General features: G+C 40.0%; 1 protein-coding gene across 2 annotated transcripts in view; it reads left to right on the top strand.

Annotated features, from left to right (window-relative positions):
• The first annotated feature begins 824 nt into the window (after positions 1-824).
• Positions 825-26,950, top strand: part of LOC131234028 (protein argonaute 1A-like) — a 52,731-nt gene continuing 26,605 nt past the window's right edge. The window contains exons 1-4 of one of the 2 annotated variants that reach the window (XR_009165462.1): positions 825-1,345; positions 15,412-15,470; positions 16,140-16,181; positions 16,526-16,664. The gene's annotated coding sequence lies outside the window, so the exon portion shown is untranslated. The remainder of the gene's footprint in view (positions 1,346-15,411; positions 15,471-16,139; positions 16,182-16,525; positions 16,665-26,950) is intronic. The other variant, XM_058230983.1, reaches the window with a different exon arrangement.

The following is a 26,950-nucleotide window of genomic DNA, read 5'->3' as shown; positions in this document are numbered from 1 at the left end:
AAAAATCACATAAAAAATTCAAGAAAACCAAAGCTAAATTAGGTTGTTTTGTGTGTGGTATTTCAGGCCACTGCTAGGAATTCTAAACACCACAAAGGGAATGTTGAAGCCAATGTGGCAGAAGATAATAAAACTAATGAGGAGGGACAATTGGTGGTTAGGATCACAGAGACGTGCTATCGAAGTGAATGAAGGCTAGTGGCTTGACTCAAGAGCAATGACACATTGGATCAAGAGCAATGAGGCACATTAGATCAGACCGAGCTTGATTCAAAACCTGCGAACCATCCCAACATTACCAAGTCATCCATATGGCTAGTTTTGCAACTGTCAAAGGCGTTGGAAAAGAAATCGTCATCTAAAGTTCACTTTTGGTCAAGAACTAACCTTGAAGGATGTTCTGCATGTTCCAAAACTTAGAAAAAATCTAGTGTCTCATCATTTGCTGGATGGAGCTGGCATAAAAGCAATAATAGAGTGTAGACAAGTTTTTTTTTTTTTAAGAATGAAAATTTTGTACGGAAGTCATATAAAGTAGATGGGATGTATAAAATTTCTCTTGACACTACAAGAAATATGAGAATTACTAGCGCATTTTTACTAACAGCCAATATAAAATGCTGATGTAAATATGAATCCCCGGCGCTTCCGTGTGGCCACCTCTAATGTAGGGAATGACCAGCGGTGAAAGTATTTACTAGAGGTCATAAAGCCAACGGTCACCAAAACCACCAGTAAAAGTCTCCCAAAAAAAGCCTTAGGGGCATCTCTCTCTCTCTCTCTCTCTCTCTCTCTCTCTCTCTCCAAAAAATAAAAATAAAAAATAGTTGTAAAGCTGTCCCTCAAAATCCCTCTTAAACCCCTCGCCCCACCTCCTCTTCAATTTCTCCGGAAACTTTGAAATCTCTACAAAAATTGATTCTTTTCTCACACTCATCTTCTCAAAATCACATTTTCTTCAATACCCATTTGCTTAAAATTGCATTTCCTTTTGCTTGCAGCTACTTTGTAAATTCCTCCTCCTCCTTGAAATCGAAGGAATCCGAGGCTCCTCTCTGCAGGTTTGATCTCTTCCTCGCTTTGTCTCTCTTTCTCTCTCGCCTTTTCTCTCTAATGACTTCATTTTATATGTTCTTTGCTGAGATTTGGGTTTTCATCCTGCCATTTCAAGCGGAATCTGCAATGCATTTCCATTTCCTTGTTATTTGAAGCCAAAAATATAAGAAAATAGGGTTCTTCTCCTCTGCATGACACCAAGTTCTGCCTCATATCTACCTGGTACCCCTGGTGAGCAACCGATGACACTTAGAAATGTTGGTTCTGGATGTCATGTCTCCTGTAATAGGTTGGATTCCATGCCTTGGATTTTGATCTACTTATCTTGTGTTGTAAATCGGATGTCTTAAATCTTGTTCCATCGCGCTGCTCGACCAGTCGAAGGTCCCTTCGACTAGTCGCAGCCCGTTCGACTTGAAGTCCAACAACGAGGTATTTGGGTTTTTTGGGACGCTCGACCGGTCGAGGGTCATGCTCGACTAGTCGAAGGGGTCCCTCAACCGGTCGAACACATGGCTCGACTAGTTGAGGTTTACGTAGATGCTACGCGGATTTTGCACAGACTGCATAAATTTGAGGCAGTTTCAGAGGGGTGCGTAAGTGGAGTTTTCTAAACTATAAATAGGGGTCCCTAGGGCCTTTCTAAGGAATGCTAAGGCTTTCTAAAGGGATTCTAATGGTTCCTAAAAGGGTTTTAGGGTTTTTAAAGTGTGTAGCAAGGGTGCGATTCGAGGTTGTTCGAATCGGGTACGTCCTTTCTCTTTATAATTTCTATTTTCATAGTGGAACTCTGTCGCTTTGTGCCGTGATTTTTCCCGCAAGGATTTTCCACGTAAATCATTGTGTTCTCTTGTGATTGCTTGGTGCAATTGGATTGTTATCCTAGATCTAGAATTGTGTGATTCCGTAGCATAAATTCCCAACAAGTGGTATCGAAGAAATCGTTAGGGCACAGATCTGAATCTGAGAGATAAGCAATAATGGGAAGCACTAGGTATGAGATTGAGAAGTACTCAGGAAAAATGACTTTGAGTTATGGAAGATCAAGATGATCAGTTTCTTAATCAAGCAAGGCGAAGATGGTGCTCTTGAAGAACAAAAGTCTACTATGACTGATGATGATTGGAATACTCTTGATAAGAAGGCCTTATCATTGATCCATTTATATCTGACGCATGAAGTTCTCTACAATGTCATGAGGGAGAAAACTGTGACTAAGTTATGGGCGAAGTTATAGGATGTCTATGCAAAAACAAAATCTGAAAATCACCTACACTTGAAACGGCATGGTATAGCTTCAAGATGACAGAGGGCGGAGATTTGGAGGCTCACATCAGCAACTTTAATAAATTGGTTTGCAAATTGCTAGATATTGAGGAAGTGATGAAAGATGAGGAACAAGCATATATGTTGTTAAATTCTCTTTCAGCATCATACGAGTCATTTAAGATGACAGAGGGTGGAGATTTGGAGGCTCACATCAGCAACTTTAATAAATTGGTTTGCAAATTGCTGGATATAGAGGAAGTGATGAAAGATGAGGAACAAGCATGTATGTTGTTAAATTCTCTTCCAGCATCATACGAGTCATTCAAGGACACAATGTGTACCATGAATAAAACTGTGAGTGTCGACACCATTATTTCATCCCTTCAAGGGAAGGCTATGAGAAAACTTAACGTCGACATAAGGATATCTTCGATGCACTGTTTATAAGGGGTATGAATTCTGAACAAGGTAAAGGTTCTAGATCCAAATCCAAGGGTAAGGTCAGTGGAAAGGTAAAGTGCTGGAACTGTGGGATGAAAGCAAGGTATCCCATATCAGTATCAGTTAGCGTAATGGTGCCCTCCGATACCGATACGGATACGGGGGTGTAACGACGATACGGGGGCGTAATGACCCATAACGGTGCAATTTTTTTTAACTAAAAAAATATGAAAAAATATGGATTAAATCCAGAATATTCTAAGTATTCCAAATATGCATTCATTTATAAATTGGAATACGTTTATGGTGGTGTAATAGTCCACTCTTTGGTGAGAAATTGTATCGGACTGTCTGATGTTTTTTTGAACTAGATAACCTGAATTTGACTACAAAATTCATATATTTAATTTTCTAATTATCTAATTTATATACTTAACAATTTGATATCATTTTTCCTAATAGTTCTTTTAAAAAATGAAATTAAATTCAGGTAGATCACGTTGCTAATTTGGGGCTGACTTGGAGGACCAATCCATGCCCCAAATCAGCTTCAAATTAATGTAATTTATTGGCATTATCCCACTTGTGAATTGGTGAACATTTATTGGATAGTGAATCATGAAAAAAAAAAAATCAAAAGACCCTATTTTAAAAAATAAGCGTCCACAAATTAACAATTAAAACCATTCAAACAATTAGATTTTAGCATTTTGAGTTAGCAATTACAGTCCATAATTTAATTAGTAAATTTAAAGTTAATACATGTCTCGTGTACAATTTTTTAAGAGCCTGAATTACGTAGGACTCGGATTGTGAAGTGGAGCACATGAGTGTCAAAGTTTTTTGGACCCCACTCGTGATGAATGTGTTATATCCACACCGTCCATCCATTTTGCCAAATAATTTTAGGGCATGAGCCCAAAAATGAGGCAGATCCAAAGCTTAGGTGGACCGCACCATAAGAAACAATAATAATTAAACAACTATCATTAAAAATTTATTGGGGCTACAAAAGTTTTAGATCAAGCTGACATGTGTGTTTTCCCTTCATCCACGTCAATGTGACCCTATTAACAGGTTAGATGGAAAATAAACATTACAGTGGACCCTAAGAAATTTTTAATAGTGAGCATTCTATAACCACTGTTTCCTATGCTATGGTCCACCTGAGATTTGGATCTTACTAATTTTTTGAATCATAACCTAAAATGATGTGGCAAAATGGATGGACGACATGGATAAAATAAATACATCATGGTGGGGCCCATGTGGCTCGTGTACATTTTATTAAATTGTGCGCCGTGCTGCGTAACTCGTATGTAGTCCATTCATTTGACGCAAGCAAGTCCTGTGGGTTTGATCATGAGGTATGTGTTACATCTAAACCGTCCATTCATTTGACGAGCTCATCTTAAGGCTTGACACAAAAAATGATACAGATCTAATTATAAAGTGGACCACACTGCAAAAAGCAGTAGGGGATTGAATGTCTACCATTAAAACCCTTTTTGGGATTACAGAACTTTTGGATCAATATGAAATTTGTTTTTCCTCTTCATTCAGGTCTTTTTGACCTTTTGAACAGATTGGATGGAAAATAAACTTAATGGTGGGCCTACGAATTTTTTAACGGTGAAATCATCATCTCCGCTGCTATTTTTGGTGTGGTCCAGACGATCTTTGGATACAATTCATTTTTTAGCTAATGCTCTAAAATAATATTTAAAAATAGATGAACAGTGTAGATATAATAAATACATCACTGTGGAGCCCATGTAACTTTGATCTCCTTTGAACCGTTTGTATAACTTGGAGCTCGAGGAGTGTCAGCGCTCATCTTAGCATGACACGTACCTACGACAGCTATACTGGTGTGTGGTGCACCAGTCAATCCGCTTCCGATTTCAAAAGAAAAAAACGAGAGAGAGGGAAACTGAAAAGAAAAGGATGGAAAGAAGAGAGAGAGAGAGAGAGAGAGAGAGAGAGAGAGAGAGAGAGAGAGAGAGAAGAAGAAGAAGAAGAAGGAGGAGGAGGAGGAGGAGGATGAGGTCCAGGCCGCAACCACAGCCGCAGCAGGGTGAGAAGAAGAAGAAGAGGAAGAAGAAGAAGAAGAAGAAGAAAAGAAAAATAAAAGGTTTGTTTTTTTTCTTTTTTTTTTAATACCATTTTTTTTTCATTTTTCTTTAGGGTTATGGACCATACGTTTGTTACGGTACTGTAATGGCCGTTATGGTCCCGTGACGGCCGTTATGAACCCAAAAAATAGAGGTGCCCTGTTTCGTGGCCGAATCGCGTAACGGTTGATGCCGTTACCGTTATGTATCAGCCGTTACGGCCGAAACGTAACCGATTTGGGATACCTTGGATGGAAGGACATATGAAAAAGGATTGTACAAATCATAAATCTAAGAGAGAAGAATCTGAGGTGTCACGCCCCGAACCCGGAAATCGGATTCACAGGAATCCCGATTGCCGAATCCTGTGTCGACAGCTCTGTAGTACCCCATTCTCAGCTCCTAGCGTTCATTCGCCAGATTTCGATCCTGGGATCCTACAAGGAGATTTTTTTTTGTACATTTAACTCGTAATAAGCACAACCACAAGATTACCTAATTCACAAAAGCAACATCAACATCACATATCCACTAATATAATCATTTGAGTACAATGCTGAAAGGCAAATACAAAAAAAAAAATCAAGAATCAAGCTCCAAAGAACCGCTGCACACTCTAAGCTCAACACTGCTGCAATCTAACCTCACTTGCACGCATCTATCGTGCATAAGCTTATAGAAAGCTTAGAGGGTGGTGTAGGTGTGTGCACAAGGTATGTGCTAAGTATTCAATACAATGTCATCATCATACAATACCGAAAATACCGGTGATCCATAAATCGTACAATATCATAATAAAAAGATATACGAACAATATCATGAATTAACAGAGTAAGCAGAAATACTGACAAAGTCATAAATCACACGATAATAGAGTAAGCAGAAATATTGATAACTGCATAAATCACACAATATTAAAATACACAATATAAATCAGTTATGCAAATGAAGAGTCGTAAAGAGCCAAATATCAGATGCAGAGGATGCAATGCAATGTACATTCCTGATAAATAAAATAAATAGTGTCAGTCATACCATAGGCCGCAAATGTAATGTAATATGCAGTGCAAATGGAATGACCATGCTGGAGTGTGAAGTCGGGATGGTAGTACGTAGTATCACAGGCTATGGGGTCCATCACAATGGACTTCTATCCAAACTAGTCCCATACCTAATTTGGATAGTCAGACCCAATGTGGTAAACTCCTGATCTCAGGTTAGTCGCGCGCTCTAACCGAAATCTTGGCCATTGTGAAGGTACACGTAACAAATAGTTATGCACCACTAGCCCGAGTGGATAGTGAATGATGAATGAATGAATGAGTATGCAACTTCTACTCAATAAGTCCACAAATCAGTATGGTTCCTCTTTAGGATCATCACCGGGTCTATTACACTCTACGCCAGCTTGCCGCCCATATCCGAGCGCACAACTGGGTAAGTGGAAGAGACCTCCTATCCGTCTGCCAATATCGGGCCCGACTCATCAATAGCGGACCCATTCCTCAAGCTGGTCAAACTCAACTTAGACATTGCCCTCTCACTCAGGCGGGTAAGGTCACACCCCTTCCCAAACAACCACGACACAGTGGGAGACGTGGCCTACTGGTACACGACCCTCATACGCTCATATATCCACTCGGTCTCGACGTTAAGGCGTCTCCTGACCACGGAGGTTTAGAAATTTTCACTCAGGGACATCTATGGCGCCCGTATGTTAGAACTAAATATTTCCGGTGTCCCATTTGGCCATCCACGATATGCCTGTGGAGGCTATGGCCCTGATGTTGCTAAGGCGTACAGTGATCATAATATGAGATGCATGAGTTATACAATCCAGTCATGCATCAATCCTACGCATACTGCATGCTCAAGTGAGATAACCTCCGCCTATCAGGGAGTATCATAACAACATGCTTAATGACATATGCAATGATCAATCACATCTCATAACCAACATGTAGATGATGCGTATGGGCATGTATCATGATGTTATGCTGTCACATACTCATAATCGGTATCAATAACCGACATCGACCATCAATCACAACAATGTGGATATTAAACCAACATTGTTCCCCAAGGAATGGTGGACCCATGGCCTCATACTAGGGCCAAACATACAACACCATGGGTCCCTCTCAATAGCGTAATACACACCACGATGGACCTTTCACATGGGCCTAACATACATCACAATGGACTCCATCGCCTGACCTTCCAATGCATCACAATGGGCCTTAACTATGGATCGCATATACATTATATAGGTCTCGACAATCAAAATCGGCCTCGACAATCAGAATCGGTAATCGACCTCGATTGATAATTAGCCTTGATCGATATTTGGCAATCGGTCGAGATAGTTCAGAATCGGTAATCGGTCTCAATCGATAATCAGTCTCGATCGATAATCAATAATTGGCCAAGACAAATCAAAAACGGTAATCGGCCTTGATCGATAATCAGCCTCGATCGATATTCGGCAATCGACCACGACAATTGGGATCGGTCAATAATCGGAATCGGCAAATCGGTCATGACAATGGCACCGATAACTAACAGATAAACAAAGCGGGGTCTATAAATGATCAGCCGATCAACCATAATATAAAGATTGGTACTCGGCCGTGATTATATCAAATCCGAAAGCATGGAGCCATCCGTCTACGGTGAATGGGCCCCACTCATTTAGGTTAACCTACGAAGAGAATAGGCCTAACAAGGGCTAAGGGAAGGTCACAATGTGGACATCTAACCGTCATTGCCCAACAATGTGGACATCTAACCAACATTGCTCCCAACGAGTGACCCACATAAGGCCAAACATATAGTGGGCCCATGGCCTCACACAATGATCTCATAAATCAAGCGGGTCGCATCACATGGGCCTAATGCACATCGCTATGGGCCGCCTCACATGGGCCGAAAATACATCTCAATGGTCCTCATCATATGAGCATGAATATATCACAATGGCCTCACTAAATGGGTCAGAAACACATCTCAATGGGCCACAACGTATTGGCTGAGTATACATCTGAATGGGCCATGACCCATAGGCCCCATTACATCATAATGGGCCGTAACCCGTGGGCCTCAAATACAATAAGTGGGCCACATCAATGGGCCTCATACACATCAAGTGGGTTGCATCATATGTGCTGCACTAATGGGCCTCGCCCATTGGCCTCAGATATATCACAGTGGGCTACGTCTCATGGACCTAACAAATAGATGGCCCGCATATGGGCCAAACACATTATAATGGGCCACATACGTCACAATGGGCCGCACTAATACATCAAGGTGGGCCTTATTATATGGGCCACACCAAAAATCATTTCAATAGTTGTAGGTATAACATGTGTATCACTACACCCATGGCCCACGTATAATGATCAGCACTTTTATAAACATATCCATGTAAATCGGAGCCAACCAAACATTGTCCAGCACTATCCCAACATTATGGACGGTGTGGATACAAAATACGTACATCTAGGCAGGCCGCACAAGTGGATGGTGTGGGTGAAGTACACACAGCATGGTGGGCCTGTACAGTGTAGGCGGGCCCTGCGCCATCAAGACAGGTAGATAGTGCGGATATAAAATACATACATCGGGGAGGGAGTCCCACCATCCAGCTGCTAAATGGTGCGAATATACAATACATTTATCATGGCGGAATCACACATTGAAAGGGGCCTTATATACATCATATTGGGCCTCGACTCATGGGCCCCAAATACATCTAATGGCCTCATACATGGGTCTCACACACACACATACACACACACACACATATATCAAGGTTGGCCTCAACGACGGGCCACAAATGCATCAAGATGAGCCTAGTCACATGGGCCTTGCATACATCACAATGGGCCTCATAATACGGGCCTTATACAAATCAAGGTGGGCCTTGTATGTATCAAGGTGGGCCTCAACAGACGGCCCACAAACATACCAAGACGGGCCTTATCACAAGGCATTAAAATATTTTCCAAATGATTGGACGGTTTGGATGAAACACATGCATCATGGTGGGGCCCACACTAATGGAGGGTGTGGATAACAATACATACTTAAGTGGGTCCCAAGTGGGCCTACCATAATGTTTATTTTCCATCCATCCCATTAACAAGGTCACTCAGACTTGGGGCCCGACCTGGGCCCATTGAAATGTTTATTTTCCACTCAACTTGAGCCCACTGTAATGTTTATATTCCATACAACCTGTTGATAGGGTCGCATGGACCAGGGTAGGGCCCTCTGGAATGTTCATTTGCCACCTAACTGTTAATAAGGTCACATGGTCAGGGGGGCCCATGGTGATATTTATTTGCATCCAACCTGTTGATAAGGTCATGGAGACCTGGGATGCACTGACCGTTTTATTTGACATCCAACCTATTAAAAGGTCACGTGGACCTGGGAAAACTGGGGCCCACCGAATGTGGTTCCCAACTCCAGCCCACCTATTATGTGTGTCCTACTTGGCTGAAGGTTCAGGCCAAGTTTCAGCGGCATCCAAATTTCAGTTAGGCCCCACCAAGTATTTTTTATATGTTTAGGCATGTCTTCACATGATTTTAGATGGTGTGGCTCACCTGAGTTCCGTATACAGCTAATTTTTGGGATGGCTGCCTGGTCCGTGGGGACCCATCAAATGCATGGTTTTGATGGTCGAAACGCATCAAGGTGGGGCCCACAGTTAGGGCCGTGAGCCCCAACCCAACCGTCCGTTGGCCCACCACGCAGCCGCAGGCAGCGCCTGCTTCTTCTGACAGCAACGCTGCTGCTATTTTTTTTTAATGTTTTTATGTATTTCTACGACTTTTAGTAGATGGGGCCCGCATCAACAAGATCCACTCCAGCCATTGGTCCCTGTGGCTTAATACAAACCCATAGAGTCTAATATTGGGCTGTTTTTGATATACAAGAGCATCAAGGAGTAAATCGAAGGTAGGAACACTGTTTCCTATACCATGGTCCACCAAGAAACCAGATCAACCTAGTTTTCGATTCAACGCCTAAAATGATCTGAGGAAGAGGATGGATGGCTTGGATTTTATACATACATCCAGGTGGAGCTTACATGAGTGCCCAAAAAATATATTATTTTATTATCATTTTTTTTTAAAGCTGGCTTGTGCACCAGCGTGTTCACACTTCTCTGTTTACCCCTCCACGTCTAGCGTCCAAGGATGCTGGACGGTCCACCTAGAACACAAGCATTGTGGTGGGTCCCACTTGGACGTGGCCCACCTATATGTATACATATATATACATATAATATATATTTTATATTATGTATATTATGTATATTATATAAAATATAATATATAGAAAAGAGGATGTATTAGGTCCATCCAAACAGTGGATGGTGTGGATCATCATCTACAATAGGAAGGGCCACACCGTCTGATGTAGATGGACGGGTAGATATAACACATATGGGGGGGATCCACACTATCACAAGGAAAGAGAGAGAGAGAGAGAGAGACAAAGAGAGAGAGAAATATACGGTGAGATAGAGGGACCCCGCCACTATGGGCCCCTCTTGATTAAATCACATACATCTAAATGGGTCCCACCAACAAGTGGGCCCTAAAATCAAAAATAAAGGTAAATCACTCACCTTACTAGCCTCTTTCTTAGTCACTTAGCCTCCTTAGCTCCAATGCCCAACGTTTAACGGTGGATGATGGAACTTTGATGGTGGAGATGAGAGATGAGAGGGTGGGAAAATGGGCCACACTTGTTACTATTGGAATTGCTTGGGAAGGTTAGATGTATGGAGCTTGGAAGAGTAGAGATAGAATGAGGAAAAAAGAGAAAAATATATAGTAAAGGGGATGGGTGATGTGGTGGTTGTAAGGAGAGGTATGAGTTGAGTTGAAATGTTGGTAAAGGAGGAATGGTGAGGGGAGAGAGAGTTGACTTATGGAAAAGGAGGGATGGGTGTTGTATTTGGGGTAAGGGATGTATTTATGGTTGATTGATGAGACTTGTTGTAGAGATTCCCTTGAGATTCGCAACGCGCGGCGTTTCTTCAGAATAAACGCAGACCAACATCTTCTAGCCTGGGTATCGGTTCGGTGCATGAGTCGCGGCGTTAGAACTGCGGCGACGACATGGTCACTAGGGTACAAGTCTCGGGTTGAGCCGACTCGGATTGACAGGACTCGGCTTAGGACCACATGCAAATATCGGATATAGTGCGAAGGTTACCGGAATTTGACCGGAAGGACTGCGGAAGCTAACGGAGCGGTACGGACTAGGACACGGGTCTTACATGAGGCTTCGTATAGGGAGGCCTATGCTGCCATGTCATATGCATCGAATGGATGTGATGGTAATGTTTTGTCTGTGTCTATGATCAGATGCACATACGATGATCGTAAGGGCGAGTGTATTTTAGACACTGGGGCATCCTTTCACATGACTCCTCATTGGAGTTGGTTCGCCAGCTATAGGGAGTGCGATGGTGGACAGATATTTATGGGTAATGACAGTGCCTGTAATGTTGTGGTTGTTGGTACGGTGCGTGTCAAAATATTTGATGGGACAGATCGTACCCTCACTGGGGTGAGGCACATTCCTGACATGAAGAAGAGCTTGATTTTTCTCGGTGCACCTAAGGTTATAGGGTGCGGGTTCATAAGTATCGATGGTGTCCTTAAAGTATCTAAGGGAGCATGGGTGATTATAAAAGCGCAATGACTCGATAATGTTTACAGGTTGATCAGGAGCACTTCAAAAGGTGGAATTACAGTGGTTATAACGGATTTCACCTCTGCACGTGTGTGGCATGCTGGGCATGACCACATGAGCGGGCAGGGCATGAAGGATGTGACGTACGGACAGAGATACGAAGTAGGTGCAGCAGTCACCTATGAAAAGAATCACACGACATAATCGCAGGATATCGGCGAGGTACATGGACAACTCCAATATCGCAGGGAATCCATCCTTTATTCAGATGGCTCTAGGTGAGCCTGGTGCTGAGAAGTACAAGGTGACTATAGGCGATATCATAGACTCATTATACCAGATCGACACGTGGGAGCTGGTGGAGGTTCCAGTAGGCTGGGAAGCGGTTGGATGCAAGTGGATCTTCAGGAGAATACAACATAGATACAGAGCGAGGTTGGTAGCGAAGGGTTATGCTCAGAGAGAAGGGATTGGCTTCTTAGAGATATTCACGCCAACGGTATAGTAGGTGTCTATTAGATTCGTGCTTGGCGCTGTTTTTCTAATGCGATCTCAAGCTGAAAGGATGGATGGAGAGTCTACACTTCTGTAAGGGAAATTGGAAGAGCAGATCTACATGAAGCAACCAGAGCAGTTCGAAGTTAAAGAGGCTGAGAAAAAAATTTGCAGAAGGTCATGATATGACCTGTCGCCTAGGCAGTGGTTTAATTCCTTCATGGCGAGTCAGGAATTTTATGCTGATAACACGTAGGTTGCCAATTATGACATGTTTAAAATCAATGTACTGAAGACTCGGTTAAGTGAGACATTTAGGATGAAGGATCGGGGGGCCGCAAATATGGTTCTTGGCATTGAAACTGAAAGAGGAGTAGGCTTTGGTTATCTCAGGCAGAATACCTTGGGTAGGTATTGATCAAGTATGTGATTGATCAAATAAAGCCGAAGAGCATTCCCTACGTGTCTCTCCTAAGGACATGTCCCAAAATAAATGAGGAAAAGCAGGACATATCTCATGAGCCTTATTTGAATGCAGTTGGCAGTAATGCCATGGTCTATATTAGATCGGTAATTCACAAGCTATCAGTGTTGTGAGTAAATACCCCGGCAAGCAATATTGGGTGGCGGTGAGATGGTAAGAAGACTACGTCTTTACTTTTGGGAAGACATGAGAAAAGGTGGTTGGGCATGTGGATTTAGATTCGGCAGATATGATCACCTAGATCGTTCCTACAAAGAAATTAAGTTCTATGCAACTTCTTTAGGCTTGGCGATGGCGTAAAAGGAGGATGGAGTGTGTACGAGAAGCTATGATGTGATGCAGAGATAAGAGAAGAAGTCAAGAAACTACACAGTTAAAGATTAAAGACATGGTGGAGATTATTGTAAATCAGATGTCTTAAATCTTGTTTCACTGCACTGCTCGACCAGTCGAAGGTCCCTTCAATTGGTCGTAACCCGTTCGATTCGAAGTCCAGCAACAACGTATTTAGGTTTTCTGGGACGCTCGACCAGTCAAGGGTCATACTCAACCAGTTGAAGGGGTCCCTCGACCAGTCGAATACATGGCTCGACTAGTCGAGTGTTACGCAGATGTTGTGCGGATTTTGCACGGACTGCATAAATTTGAGATGGTTTCAGAGAGGTGCGTAAGTGGAGTTTTCTAAACTATAAATAGGGGTCCCTAGGACCTTTCTAAGGAATGTTAAAGCTTTCTAAAGGGGTTCCAAGGGTTCCTAAAAGGGTTTTAGGGTTTTCAAAGGGTGTATCAAGGGTGAGATTCGAGGTTGTTCGAATTGGGTAAGTCTTTTCTCTTTGTAATTTCTATTTTCCTAATGGAATTCTGTCGCTTTGTACCGTGGTTTTTCCTGCAAGGGTTTTCCACATAAATCGCTGTGTTCTCTTGTGATTACTTGGTGCCATTAGATTGCTATCCTAGATCTACATCTGTGTGATTCCGCAGCACAAATCCCCAACATCTTGTTCTCTCTCTCTCTCTCTCTCTCTCTCTCTCTCTCTCTCTCTCTCTCTCTTTGGAGTGTTATTTTTCCAATCTAAGTATCTTGGTGCACTTTTATAGACTTCAGTCTTAACTGGCCTTTTATGAACACATGAATTTTCAGTGACTGCATTTTGGGTTATCACTAAAAATTTCTACTGTCAAGTGACAATACAAGCATTAAATTTATGCTAAACTGTCACCTATAGTGAAAAGTATGTAGGAACCAATCAGATCGAGATCCTCTGTTTCATACTGTTTGGTGTTTGCGGCTTTAGGATCCTGGTTGGATCTTCATGAGGGGATCATCAAAATTTTCATGAGGCAGATTATAGTGACAGTCATTGCAAAAGGATATCTGTTGGAATTAAATAAACTCTCATAAAGTCACGGGTTGTTTTCTTCTTTCAAGTAATGTATTAGGGTCCATTGAATGGTGCTTGAGGGTACCTAGTAAATGTTCACTTTTTGTCAAGGTGATTGACAGTCATCCCTATAAGCATTCTAGAAATGTGTCAAATTAAATGTTGTGGAATAGTTATGGACATTTATGGACATGTTGGTAAAATTCGAGTGACATCAAGTGGTACAACTTAATTTTTATACTCTGTTGTCTCTTTGACAACTTTTTGTCATGATTTGCTCCTATTTATTGTTCCACTAGGTTCATGCCCGGCTTCCAATAAGCTATAATTGGCTTTTGGTGCCTCATGTTATTGTGAATAGAGGCCAATGTTTTCAGCTTTTTTGCTCTACATATGCTTGAGGGTACTCCAGTCTCTTTGCTATGGCCCAGTCTTCACTGTGCCTTCTGAAAGGTTTGGATTTTCTTGATCTACTCATTAGTTTTCAATTTTTGAAATGTTACATGAATCCTTGCTTCACCATGGTCTAACAGGTAATTTGTATCATGTGCTATTCATTTGTTAAGAACCTTATCATATCGTGCAATGTATGTAGTTTTCATGTGTACCACTAGGGCAGAGTTTGTACTCCAAAGGACTGGTTGTACACTATGACCCAGTGTTTTTTTCATGACTTAGAGAATTTTCTTCTACAATCATGCATTTTCAAGTGAATTGTGGGTGATTTATAGACGATCAGTTTTCACTATTATCTTATTAATACTGTGTTTGTGGAGTTTATCTATAACTTCACAGCTTTTTAGCATGACTTTGACTATTGTTATATTTATATATTTCTGTCATTATGTTGACATGGGCTTCGGACCCAATGCACCTCATGTGCACACCATTAAAAACTGATTTTGATTCGAGTATGCATATATAAGTGCACTTATTTGTACATGTACAAGACGCAGACGTTGCCTCAGATGTCTGCACTGATCAATGTCTTAGTGTCTTGAACGAGTCCTCGTTTGTGAGCTTGAATCAAACTTTTAGAATAAATCTATGTTACTGCAACATCTTGTTACAAGCCTTGCTAAGCCCACAAGTGTGTGCGATAAAGCTCATGAACACGCTACACATGTGCCAGCATGGTGCGATAGGTCTAAGATCCAATCCATTGATCCATTGGTCAGGTGGACTACAGTTTATGAAACGAATCCACGGCTGTGAAAAACTTGGCTGAAGTTTTCTAACCCATCACCTGTTTCCAGTATTGTGGCCAACATGACGAGTGGACCGGATTTTATTTTTGGGAAGACGAAGGGTCAGACCAACCTATGGATGGATTGGATCTTGCCCCTATGTGCCACGCTGGCACGTGTGGTGTGTGCATGAGTTTTATTGTACACTTAGCACAGCTCTCTTGTTCAAATGCTAGAAATCATGATTGATTTTTGCGTGGCAGGGAGAACAAGAGCTTGGGTAGTTCTAAAGCTAAAGCTTGTGCCTGGCAGCTGGCTGCAGGTGAGGAATGTTTTTCACAGACCCATACATTTGGATTAATGCCTTTATGTTAGGCGGGAGGTTTTGCTAGCCTCACGTGCATCATCCGCCCGCAACTGCACTTGCTAACATGGAACATTTAGGGCATCCGAACCATGCATCGGATAGAATACAGATGATCTGGTCAAAGATTCAGGCTGTTGAACTATCAGGTAGGCCACGCATGTATGGAAACAACTATAAGTGTGGGGCCTAGGGACCGACTGCATCCAGGTTTGAGGTGACCAAATCAAAGAAAAACCAAAGAAAAAGAAAGGTTGGCATGTGTGGTTGCGTGTAGAGGTGCACAGGAGGCTATAGAGCCTCTGTTAGCCTAATAGTTCAGTGACATTGATACGATACGAAAATGTCACTGCAAGACCCATGACACGGCGGGACCCATGACACGGCTCCTAACATTAGCTATATGGGGAAAAATTATTGTGGCTGTCAATGGGCCTTGCTGGCCCAAAGCATCTTAAGCCAGCTTCAGGGTCTAAATATTAGCCCGGTAGATAAACTGGCTGATCAGACTTTAGGCTTGGGAGCATTGATATTGTGGGCCAGGCTGAACTGGGGTCCATGTCCATCAAATAGAAAACTTGCTAAAGATTTGGTTTAGAATTGATAGCAGATCTTTTGATGGCACAGAAAAATTTAGCGAGGCATCAACTCCGCTATCTGGGTCTGATGGTAATACTATAGATTTTAAGTTCTCGAGTTCTATATTGACTCCTGTATCTTTTCTACTTCTGTTCCTGAAATTCTATTTCTGTATCTTTTCTGTTTCTTTTCAAATCGCCAAACGAAAACCTGGGCAAGCATAGATTGTACTTATTTTCTTTGTTTCTAATTTTTCTTGCCTCTGGTGGGTACTTCCCTGAAGGCCCGTGGGAAAGCTGCAGGATTGGAATCTAGAGATTATGATTTTGATTTAGAGGAATTTTCCCAGTAAGTTGATAGCATTGCAGAATATGCTTACTTGAGCATACCTCGATATGTGTGTATATCTCACTGATTAATATACAATAATGTAGGGAACCAAAGTCTGGCCAGTCACCTTCCAGGCCGGAAGCCTTGCCTTTGGATTTCGTAGTGCGTCCTCCATCAAAGATTGATCCTGAAGTAATTAGAGCATGGGCTAAACAAGTCATACAAGATCAGCAGCGTCTGAAGGTTAGTGACTGATTGGTTACTTGGTTGTCATGCCTTCATGAAGGAAACCTTTTTATGGTTTGGTGCTAAGTAGTCACTCATAGATCATATTGGTTTGTGTTTATATGCCTCTTAAAACCCAAAGAAAACTAGACCTGTGGACTGCAGCTTGGGAATTCTTTTGCACTTGAGATTAACTTTCGGTAATACTGCATGAGTTAAAAGATCATCTATGTGACACATTCCACTGTATGGCACATCAAGATCATGGGTTCCAGTACCCATGTGGTTTGTGTAAATAAAAAAATAAATAAAAAAAGAAAGGCCAGGTGCAAACAGGAAGATCCTAGCTGTTTGATACTTGGCCTTATTTTCATTGAATGATGCTGTATTTTATTTCTTATAGAGGTTTGGATTCCTCCAATCTGAATTTAGGGCATGAGTCAAAAAATGAGGTAGATTCAAAGTTCAAGTGGACCACACCATAGGAAAAAGGGAATTGAACACTCACTGTTAAAAACTTTTTGAGGCCACTGTTTACTTTGGTGTGGGCCACTTGAATATTGGATTTGACTTATTTTTTGCCTCATGCCTCAAAATGTCGTGGTAAAATGAATGGATAGAACAGATATATAATATACATCACAGTGGGTCTAGAAATTTAAACTACCCTGTTTAAACCGGTTTCCAAGGCGGAATTTTTGATGGATTTTCAAACGGGTGAAAGGGTAATAATTACCCATTTACAGGGTATTTAAAAAATTCAAACAGGCCCTAAGCATCATGGAGGATTACATCTATTAGAAGGGTGGATTGTTAAATAAATGTGGAATTGCGTGATATACATTGAATACGGAGATCATATGAGGTAGACAACTTACTTTGTTCGGACCCCATTGATATAGGCTTGATGGCGCAGTCTTCCGCACCTTACACCCTTGGAGAAGCACTGGGATGGGAATGAAGCTTCTGTTGTGTGTATGATTGGGGATCCAGCCCTGTATATATAATTATAGAGGATTGAGGAGTTTGAAACTCATCGAAACTCCTCTTCCTATGGCTCCACATGAATTTGGTAATCCCAATCCCACTTGAACACTGTCTATGTGTCATAGTTCTAGCATACCACCCCTTACACGATTTTAGATGCATCATAACTTAGTGGGGTCCACTGGGATTCCCGATCACATTATCCAATACTTAGGACAATCCAGACCATTGTTCAATAAGGCCCACTTTATAGAATTCTTACATGGGTATCATACAAATGTCATGTGGGCCCTACAAGTCCCCACTTTCCTACTTATCTAAAGGAAAAACAGTCTACACTGGAGCATTATGGCTCACAAAGCACTTCCTTGGCATTTTGTTTAGCAGAAGCATTATTTGGTTAGATGATTACTGCAGTCTAACCAGTGTAATTTTTTGGTTTTTCTCCATCCCTAGGGTCAGACTCGTACCCATGACTTCAATGTCGAAATGTAGATCATTTACCATTGAGAAAATGCAAAAAATTGTAAATATACTAAGAAATTCCAGGGCGAGAATGAGATTGTCTAGATTTAGATTTGGATTTGGTACTGTCCTTCCTTGTAGTGAAGTCCATATAGGCACCACAATTTGATTAGAAGACAGGCTATTATTAAAAATGGGCCACAAAAGCATGTTTGAAGGAACGTAGATTAGGTGCAACCTCAGATCTAGTTAAGTGGGTGCAGCTCAAACCATGGGGCCGAACTTGATGTATGTATTGTATATCCATGCTCTCTATAAGTTTTGCCAGCTCATTTTATGGCATGGTCCCAAAAAATGAAGCAGATACAAATCTTAAGTGGATAGCATGGGAGTGATTGAAATCCTACCATTAAAAACTTCTTAGAGGCTATAAATGTTTTGGATCAAGCCGCTATTTTTTCTTTCCCTTCATTCATGTCTGTGTGACTTTATCAGTAAGTTGGATGGAAAATAAACATTATGATTGACCTTAGGAAGTTTTTTTTTTTTATGGTGGACATTCAATAACTACTATTTCTTGTGGTATGGTCCACCTAAGATTTGAATTTGCTTCAGCCCTAAAATGAGCTGGAAAAATAGATGAATGGCTTAGATATATAATACATACATCAAGGTGGGCCCCATGATCAAGGTTGCACCACCTAGCTCACACCTAATTCATGTTCGTTTGAAAGGGAAGGAGATTGGTGTGACCCCAACACCACCCCAGCTACATGGTGGTCGGTGTTTTGTTACCCATTATGATGTGTGTGTTTTACCCATGCCTCTCATCCCTTTTGCGAGCTAATTTTAGTGCATGAGTGTAAAAATGAAGCATATGAAAGCTCAAGTGAACCACTCCATAGGAAATAGTGGTGCAGTAAAAACTTACCAAGGGTCACAAAAGTTTTGGATCAAGTTAATATTTGTGTTTTCCCTCATCTAGGTCCGAGTGACTTATCAACAGGTTGAATGGAAAATAAACATTAAGGTGGGCCCTAAGAAGGTTTCAATAGTAGTGTCATTATCTCGCTGTTTTTCATGGTGTGCACAATTGAACTTCCGTTATGCTTAATTTTTTAGGCTCATCCCTAAAAAGAGCTTGCAAAGGATGTGAAACACATACATTATGGTGCACCCCACGGCTGTTGGGAAACCACTCACCTTTTCCCTCTGTGTGTAAATCAATAGCATTAATAATTTATAAGATTTAGTGGATGATAATCACTTCCAACATAAGAAAATCATCTAACATGTAAAGTGCAAGAGACAAAAGATTTTTTAAACCTCCAATGTGTAGGGAAAAATCACAGGACCTAGTCCGGCACAAATCCACTATGTTAAAGATAATGAAAATACAATTATCAAGAGAGCAGCATTCTTGGATATCCAAATACATCACCCAAAATTGAATTGCAATGAACAATGTAATAAAAGAATTCTCTCACCAACTAAGTATCGTACAAACCTCCAACACAACCCTTGAAAAAGGTCTTGATCATCATATCTGAACCATTCTTGTCAGTATGAATCTTCTCAAGTTGTAGCAACTTTTCTTCAGGAGCATCCTAAATCCAATGATACCTTATATCTATATGCTTCGACTTGGAATCGAGACTTAAATTTTTACTGAGATGAATAACACTCTGACTGTCACAATAAATAATATAATTATCTTGTATCAAACCAAGTTCTTGAAAGAACTTCTTCATTTATAATATTTCCTTAAAAGTGTACGTCACTATAATACAATCACCTTTTGTAGTAGATAAAACCACACATTTTTACAACTTGGATTATCATAACACTACTTGCTTACAAAAGTAAGCATGTACTATAATACCTCGATATTTTCACGTGCCTTTCCGAGAGCTCTAGTTTACGTGCATGTGTAAACACACCCTATGTGGGTGCCCTAACTTTCCGCGCCAGTGCACGATCTTCACTTGTGTGCCTTGGATTATTCCTTAGACCCATACTGTACTGCAATACCACCCATATCCCACCGAGCGCAAGCGCACATGCCCCGTTGTCCTCGGAAACCCGTATGTGCATAATTACATGCCTCTGCGTCATTGCGCACGTATATCCCTGACTCCTCTTGTACATGTGTGTACCCCCAAGAGAGAGCGCGACCCTCCGATCGCATGGGTCTAAACCACATGCCCATATGCACTCGAACGCGCACAGTGTTGCATGAAGAAACCAAAACCCCAAATGCAAGCAGAATCCCTAAGGAAGAGTGGGGGTGGGACTCTTCACACTCCCACCCTAAGTGGGCTTGGAGCCCAACCCATGAGCCCATTCCACCATTCTCCACTCGTTCTCTCTCTTACCTCCCCCTTACATCACCCTCCACTTACTCTCACTCCTAGCCACCTCACCCCCATGCATGCCACCTCACCCACTCATGCATGTCATGCATCCTCTCCTTATGACACCTCACTCTCTACCCCCTTTCTAACCAATGCAATCTTAAAATACAACTAACTCATCTCCTAGCATAAGCTAATTTAGCTAAACCTCCCTCCCCAACCCATGGATAATTCCTAACAAAAAGGGTTTTTAACCCTAGTTAATAGTTGGATTTTCAACTAGGAATGAAAAGAGGAGAGAAGAAAGAAAGAAAAAAAAGAAAAGAAAAAGAAAGAAAGAAAGAAAGAAAGAAAGAAAGAAAGAAAGAAAGAAAGAAAGAGAGAGAGAGAGAGAGAGAGAGAGAGAGAGGAAAGGAAAGAAGAAGAAGAGAGGAAAGGAAAGAAGAAGAAGGAACAACCAAACCCTAGACCACCATGCACACCCCACACACTAACCTGAACCTCAGATTTTATTATTATTTTTTTTCAGTGAGTGCATCCCCCTACACACTCTCTCTCTATCTCCCCCTAAATTTTATATATATATATATATATATATATATATATATATATATATATATATATATATATATATATATATATATATCGCACACTATCCACATGGCATGAGACCACGTTGCAGGGTTCACTGTCTAATGTGATAGTGGCCCACCATGGTGTTTATTTGCCATCCAACCTGTTCATAAGGTCACATAGACCAATACGAAGGGAAATCAGAAATACCAATTTGGTCCAAACATTGGTGGGCCCCCCACCACAAAATCAGTGGGGAAATTCCTCCACCATTGAAAGCTTCTTAAGGCCCATTAAGATGTTTATTTTCCATTCCACGTATGGAGAAGATCTTACAAACCTGAATAAAAAAATTTTTATATATAATAATAATGATGATAATAAAAGATAAAATAAATATTAGCTTACCCCATAACTCTATAGGACTCAATAGTTGGGCCCCACCTGCATTGTGTTTTTCACACCACACTGTCTAGTAGCATGGGTCCCATGCTGGGACCCACTTGATGTATGTGTTTTGTATATTTTATCACCATCCAGAAGATTGGGTCTCATGCTAGGACCCATTGAATGTACATGTTTCATACCACGTTGTGATGTAGATCTAAATTTTAAGTGGACCACATCTGTGGGGCCCATCCAAGGGGGTTGGGCCCCACATAAAGCAAATACAAATCTTAGGTAAACTGTGTCACAGGAAACCGTGGGAATTGAATGCCCACCATTAAAAACTTCCTAGGTTCCATTGTAATGTTTATTTTGTAAGACTATAATGCAAAATTAAAAGGATTTAATAGTATATTGGAGATGGGGATTGAGAAATCTGAACTGAAATTTATGCCTGATTGAAGGGTCATTGCTTGAGGTTAGATGGTCGAGTCTTCTGCACCTTACACCTATCGAGAAGCGTCAGGATGGCAAAACTACTTCAAACGTATGTAGGTTTGAGGACCCAACCAAGTTTTATTAGTTGTAGGACGGAGGAATTTGAAACTCATCCAAACTCCTCTCCTTCAAGGCTCCACATGATTTTAGCATTCCCAGTCCAATTAGGACACTGTGCGCGTGACATGGTTGAAGTGTACCGCCCTTACACAAATTTAGACTAATCACAACTTTAGTAGGGCCCACCGGTATACTTGATCATAATATCCAAACCTTAGGAAGATTTAGACAGTTGATCAATTAGGCCAACATTATAAAATTCTTACATTCTCCCACTCAGGCCATAAGGATCAATGTCTAAGGTTTATTTAAAAAACATGTTTTATGATTTAAAAAAGAAAAACATCCAAATGGTTAACCAGTGCAATTGTTAGAAAATACGGGTGACACTTCTACAATTACTTTCTATGATATGTAAGCGATTGGATCCAAATTCAAATCTTGATGGCGATACTCAAAATTCTAGATTAATACTAACGAACTCAAAGCTCAAATTTAAGTAGAAGATCTAAGTATCATATATGAATCTACTAAAACTGTTCTTCCGTGATGCTGACACCATATGAATCGTATCTTTGTCTTAAATTGGGGATATTTATGCATTCTCCTAAAATTTGTGTAGTTGTATTTTTCATATGTTAGATGAAAAGCATGAGGTAGACATATAGGCAACCTTAGGACGTCAAGATCGAGTCACATAGAATCTGACAAGAGCTAGATTATGGTATCATCGATGTATTTATTTGTTAAGACCCCCTTGTACCTTTAGCTATTAGAGAATTATCGAAGACATCTAATCCATTTAATTATCCACTCATATAGCCATCTCTTCACTTAATTATTTTATCATACCTTGTCTAGATTAATGGCCATTGATTTATAATCCAAACATCAGTAACAACTTATCGCTAAAATTAGCTATCAATCTCATCATTTAATCAATATTCCACTCATACATCTGATCGACCGTGTATATAACTAACCAAATATGAACCGATATTCTTTGAATCTTATGATCATTAGCTATCCTAACTATATGACATGCATCCTTAATAATTATCTATCCCTAATTATTCTTTTAAATCAATCGATCATAATAAAATCTTTAAGTTTGTGCGTATGATTAGATAAAGACCTCCATGGTAGGTTGTTATCCTTAACTGAGTAAGAAACCTTGAGAGTGGTGCCTCTATTAACACCAAGACCTACTTCCATTTTCTTACATCTGAAGTTTAGTTGAGAGTCATGGTGATATCATCTAAAGATTAAGAAAGCCAAAGAGTAGATAAAAAAGTTCGTGGATTAGGGTTATAGTTATCTTAAGATTTAGTCATTCCACCTTACCTTTATGAATAGTACATTCCTTTGTATGAATATTGCATAAGAGAAGTAAAATCCAACCAAAATAACTAATTGATGATAAGAAGGTTAATTGATTGATTATACTTCGATGATCCGTAGTCAAATGCAAAGCAATGGAAGAATCGAAGTGCGTAGTGGAAGCATGTTAAGCATGCATTTAGAGAAAAATTTTGTAGAACCAAATTTTGAGGATAAATTTTTTTAAGGGGTTGGAGTGGAACCCCAAATTTTTTATAGACACCGGAATGGATCAAATATTATTAAAGGCAGAAAGATGTTACGAGTAGCGTGTTTTAAAATTCAAGAATAACAATTTCCTTTCGCTCGCTAAATCCAACTGTAAGACAAATTTTGGATGCTCTTATCGTGCAATACATCATTAGACAGACGTTGATGAGAAAAGTTTAAAAGGATTACAAATTTTGTAAGTCATTTAACTAGTTGAAGTCCTCCAGTCATTTTATAAAAAAGATGAAGCAACATGGGAGAGTGAGGATGATATGAGAGAGACATGCTGTTGGCTTTTCGACATCACACCTAAACTAAACTATAGGGATGAATTTGTTTTTAAAGGGGTGGATTGTAACATCCCAAATGTTATCGTTTTAGCCTAAGTTCAACATATAGCATATTATGTGTATTTTCCCTTAATTAACATGAATTTTATTTTATTTGGTGAATAAATTTTTATCAGTGATGATTTAGATATAGGTTCTTTTGTAAGAATTGCTTAGAAACATTCCTAGAACCATGTAAAATCATTAGATTTCCTAAAACTCCCATATCAGAAATAATTACTGAAATGCAATTAACCTAAAATATTGATTTCTAAATCACATGGTTTCCATGATCCATTTGAATTAAAATTTTATCCCATGCCTATTTATCATAAATTAACTGTACACATCAAATTTTGAACCTTAGATCATAGTATAAGTGAACCAATTGTCAAATCAGCCCTTTAACCCTTTATTGTAGTATCTATCGAGTGAGGAAAGTTTATGGGTAGTCATATTCGAATATTTTCTTTCATGTGAATGACTTGGGTTTCTCATCATGTGGACCAAATGTGAAATGTGAGTGCTCCACTTTGATAAGCCTTTTCTTAAGTGCCAAGTCACCCTGTTTAGGAAATAGCCACGTTATTAAATCTTCTCAAATCTTAATCTTTCAATTGACCTACTTTCCACCCTCAATATCAACTCAAATTTGTACCATACCTGGTCTCATATAACTATAAGATTATATAAAATTTGAACTCTGATCTATGATCCTAAACTGTCAGATGATGACCACCCCAAAACTAGTTCTTTTTAATGCAACAGGTAAATTTTCATATTTAAATCATTCCCACCATCAATCGACCAATTTTTTTTATTTTTTTTCAATTGTTTACCTATCATGATTAATTATTTTCTCTAATTTTGGGCTCTGATAATCAAGTGTGGATCCTTAAATCGAGACAAAGTCCATTTTGACATTCACCAGGTCAATTTTCAAGATTGGCCAATCTAAAATTTGGATCATCAAGAAATTTATGAATCCCAACTCTATTAATCGACCTAGATATAATGAACATATTGAAATTGAAAAAAGATCGCCAGAATAAGGAGATTTAGAAAACCCACTCTAAATAGGACGTGACACACCCTTCACTTGCCCCCACCTCTTTAAAACACTACCCATGCCCCTCTCTCCCCCATACCTTGAGCACATGCCCTCTTTAGCCCCTCTACAACAAGAGAGAGAGAGAGAGAGAGAGAGAGAGAGAGAGAGAGGACGTCCACCCCTTCAATTCACACGTGTAGACACCCTCTACCTTGCTCGAGCGACTCCCATTCATTGTGGTTCACCCTCTTACATCGAGATCCACCTACGATTTCATCTAAGGCTAGGGTGAAGAATCCCTTTAGACGTATATACAATTATAGTTAGTTTCCTAATAAACTTAAATATTATTTTTCTTATTTGTTTCTTTGATGATCTGGGTGGTAAAACCAATGTTAGTTCTCTAATTTATTATGTGTAATTGCTGTAAATTCTATGATGGTTGAGTGGATTCATGGTTGGGCAAAGTTTAATGGAGAATTGATGATGAATGAGCTTAAACCTAAACTATATGATGTTGGGTACTCAAACTAGGTTGAATTGATGATGGAAACCTCATGTACCTTGGGCGTGTGAACCTATGATGCTCTAATTGACGTCCCATGATGGTGGATCTCATGTGGACTTGTAGGTCTGCGAGTTAACCCATTGAGACAAGCTAACCCGCTGAGTCTACAAGGTGCACCCACTAGGTTAGCCCATATGCATTGTAGATTGGTTTCGCCTATTTGTTGTATGTTTGTATGATGTTTAATGTTGTTTAATATGTGAATTAAGTAATGATTTATTGCTGGACTTTTTCTTTTAATTATTACGAACATGTTACACATTTGGATGTTTGAACTTGGACTTGTGAATGAAATCATGTATATGGTGGAACTACATGAAAACTATGTATGTTTCATGATGATTAATACATGTTGATGAACATGGCACGCTCATGATATATGGTAATGATGGAATTATGTATTTTGAATGCCACATTACAAGGAAACTCCTTATCCTATGTATTTTGGAAAACGTTGTGGAAACCCATGTGGCTTATGTTATGAAATTAGGATGGAAATCCATTTGTATGGATTATGGTGAGTTGTGAAAAATCTAATGGTTAGATTATATCTTATGATGGATCCTTGAATGATAATTTGAATTATAGAAATGCCATGTACCATGGAATGGGGTAAGGTGTTAACTTGTTGAGTGCAGGCATTATTATACTGACTGGATGCATCTATTGTATTATGATGAGTACCTGTAAATGGTGCATTATAAGCATGCTTGTTATAGTCTCATGAGTCGAGCATTGTGGTATGTTTAATGCATGGTTGTTATAATCTCATGAGTCGAGCATTGTGGTATGTAATACTATATATGCTCGAGTTTCTAGCTTATGTTTGGTAACAAGCCGCTCATAGAACCTTGAGCTTTTCTAATATGGTTGTTTGTAAATTGGATTAATTAAAGGATTGGCTTAATCTCATGCATTCACTGGGATCTGAATTGCTGGATCAGCCCCTTGGGTGTTATAATAGAGGTTGTAATAAGATTGGTATATCTCTAATTGTACACTATCCAGTAGAAGTTATAACATGATTAGTCTGCTTCCAATAGTTGGGTTTTGTTAGTGTGAAGTTGTAATAAGATTAGTTTCCTTCACATAACTTTGATGACTAGTGGCTAATGTTGAAGTTGTACCAGAATTAGTCTGCTTTACATAACTTTGATGACTAGTGGCTAATGTTGAAGTTGTACCAGGATTAGTCCACTTCATTTGATCAATGTGCCTTTATCAAAGCATGCATATCATGCATTACATTAATCAGGATTTTGCATAGATGTTTTGCTTTGCTATGATTTACATGTGTTATTATTATAAAAATCTTGGGGGTTGCACTTACTGAGTAGAACATAGGCAACTCATTCCTCTTGTTAGAAAAACGACCATAGATTATGCAGGTGACAATCCAAAGAATGAGCCAAAGCGTGAATATGAGAATTATGATGGTCCGT

Source organism: Magnolia sinica, chromosome 18 (assembly GCF_029962835.1).
Source record: "Magnolia sinica isolate HGM2019 chromosome 18, MsV1, whole genome shotgun sequence".
In the NCBI taxonomy this organism is placed as follows: domain Eukaryota; kingdom Viridiplantae; phylum Streptophyta; class Magnoliopsida; order Magnoliales; family Magnoliaceae; genus Magnolia; species Magnolia sinica.
Note: the sequence above shows the minus strand (reverse complement) of the source record. Positions and strands in the feature narration are given on the sequence as shown.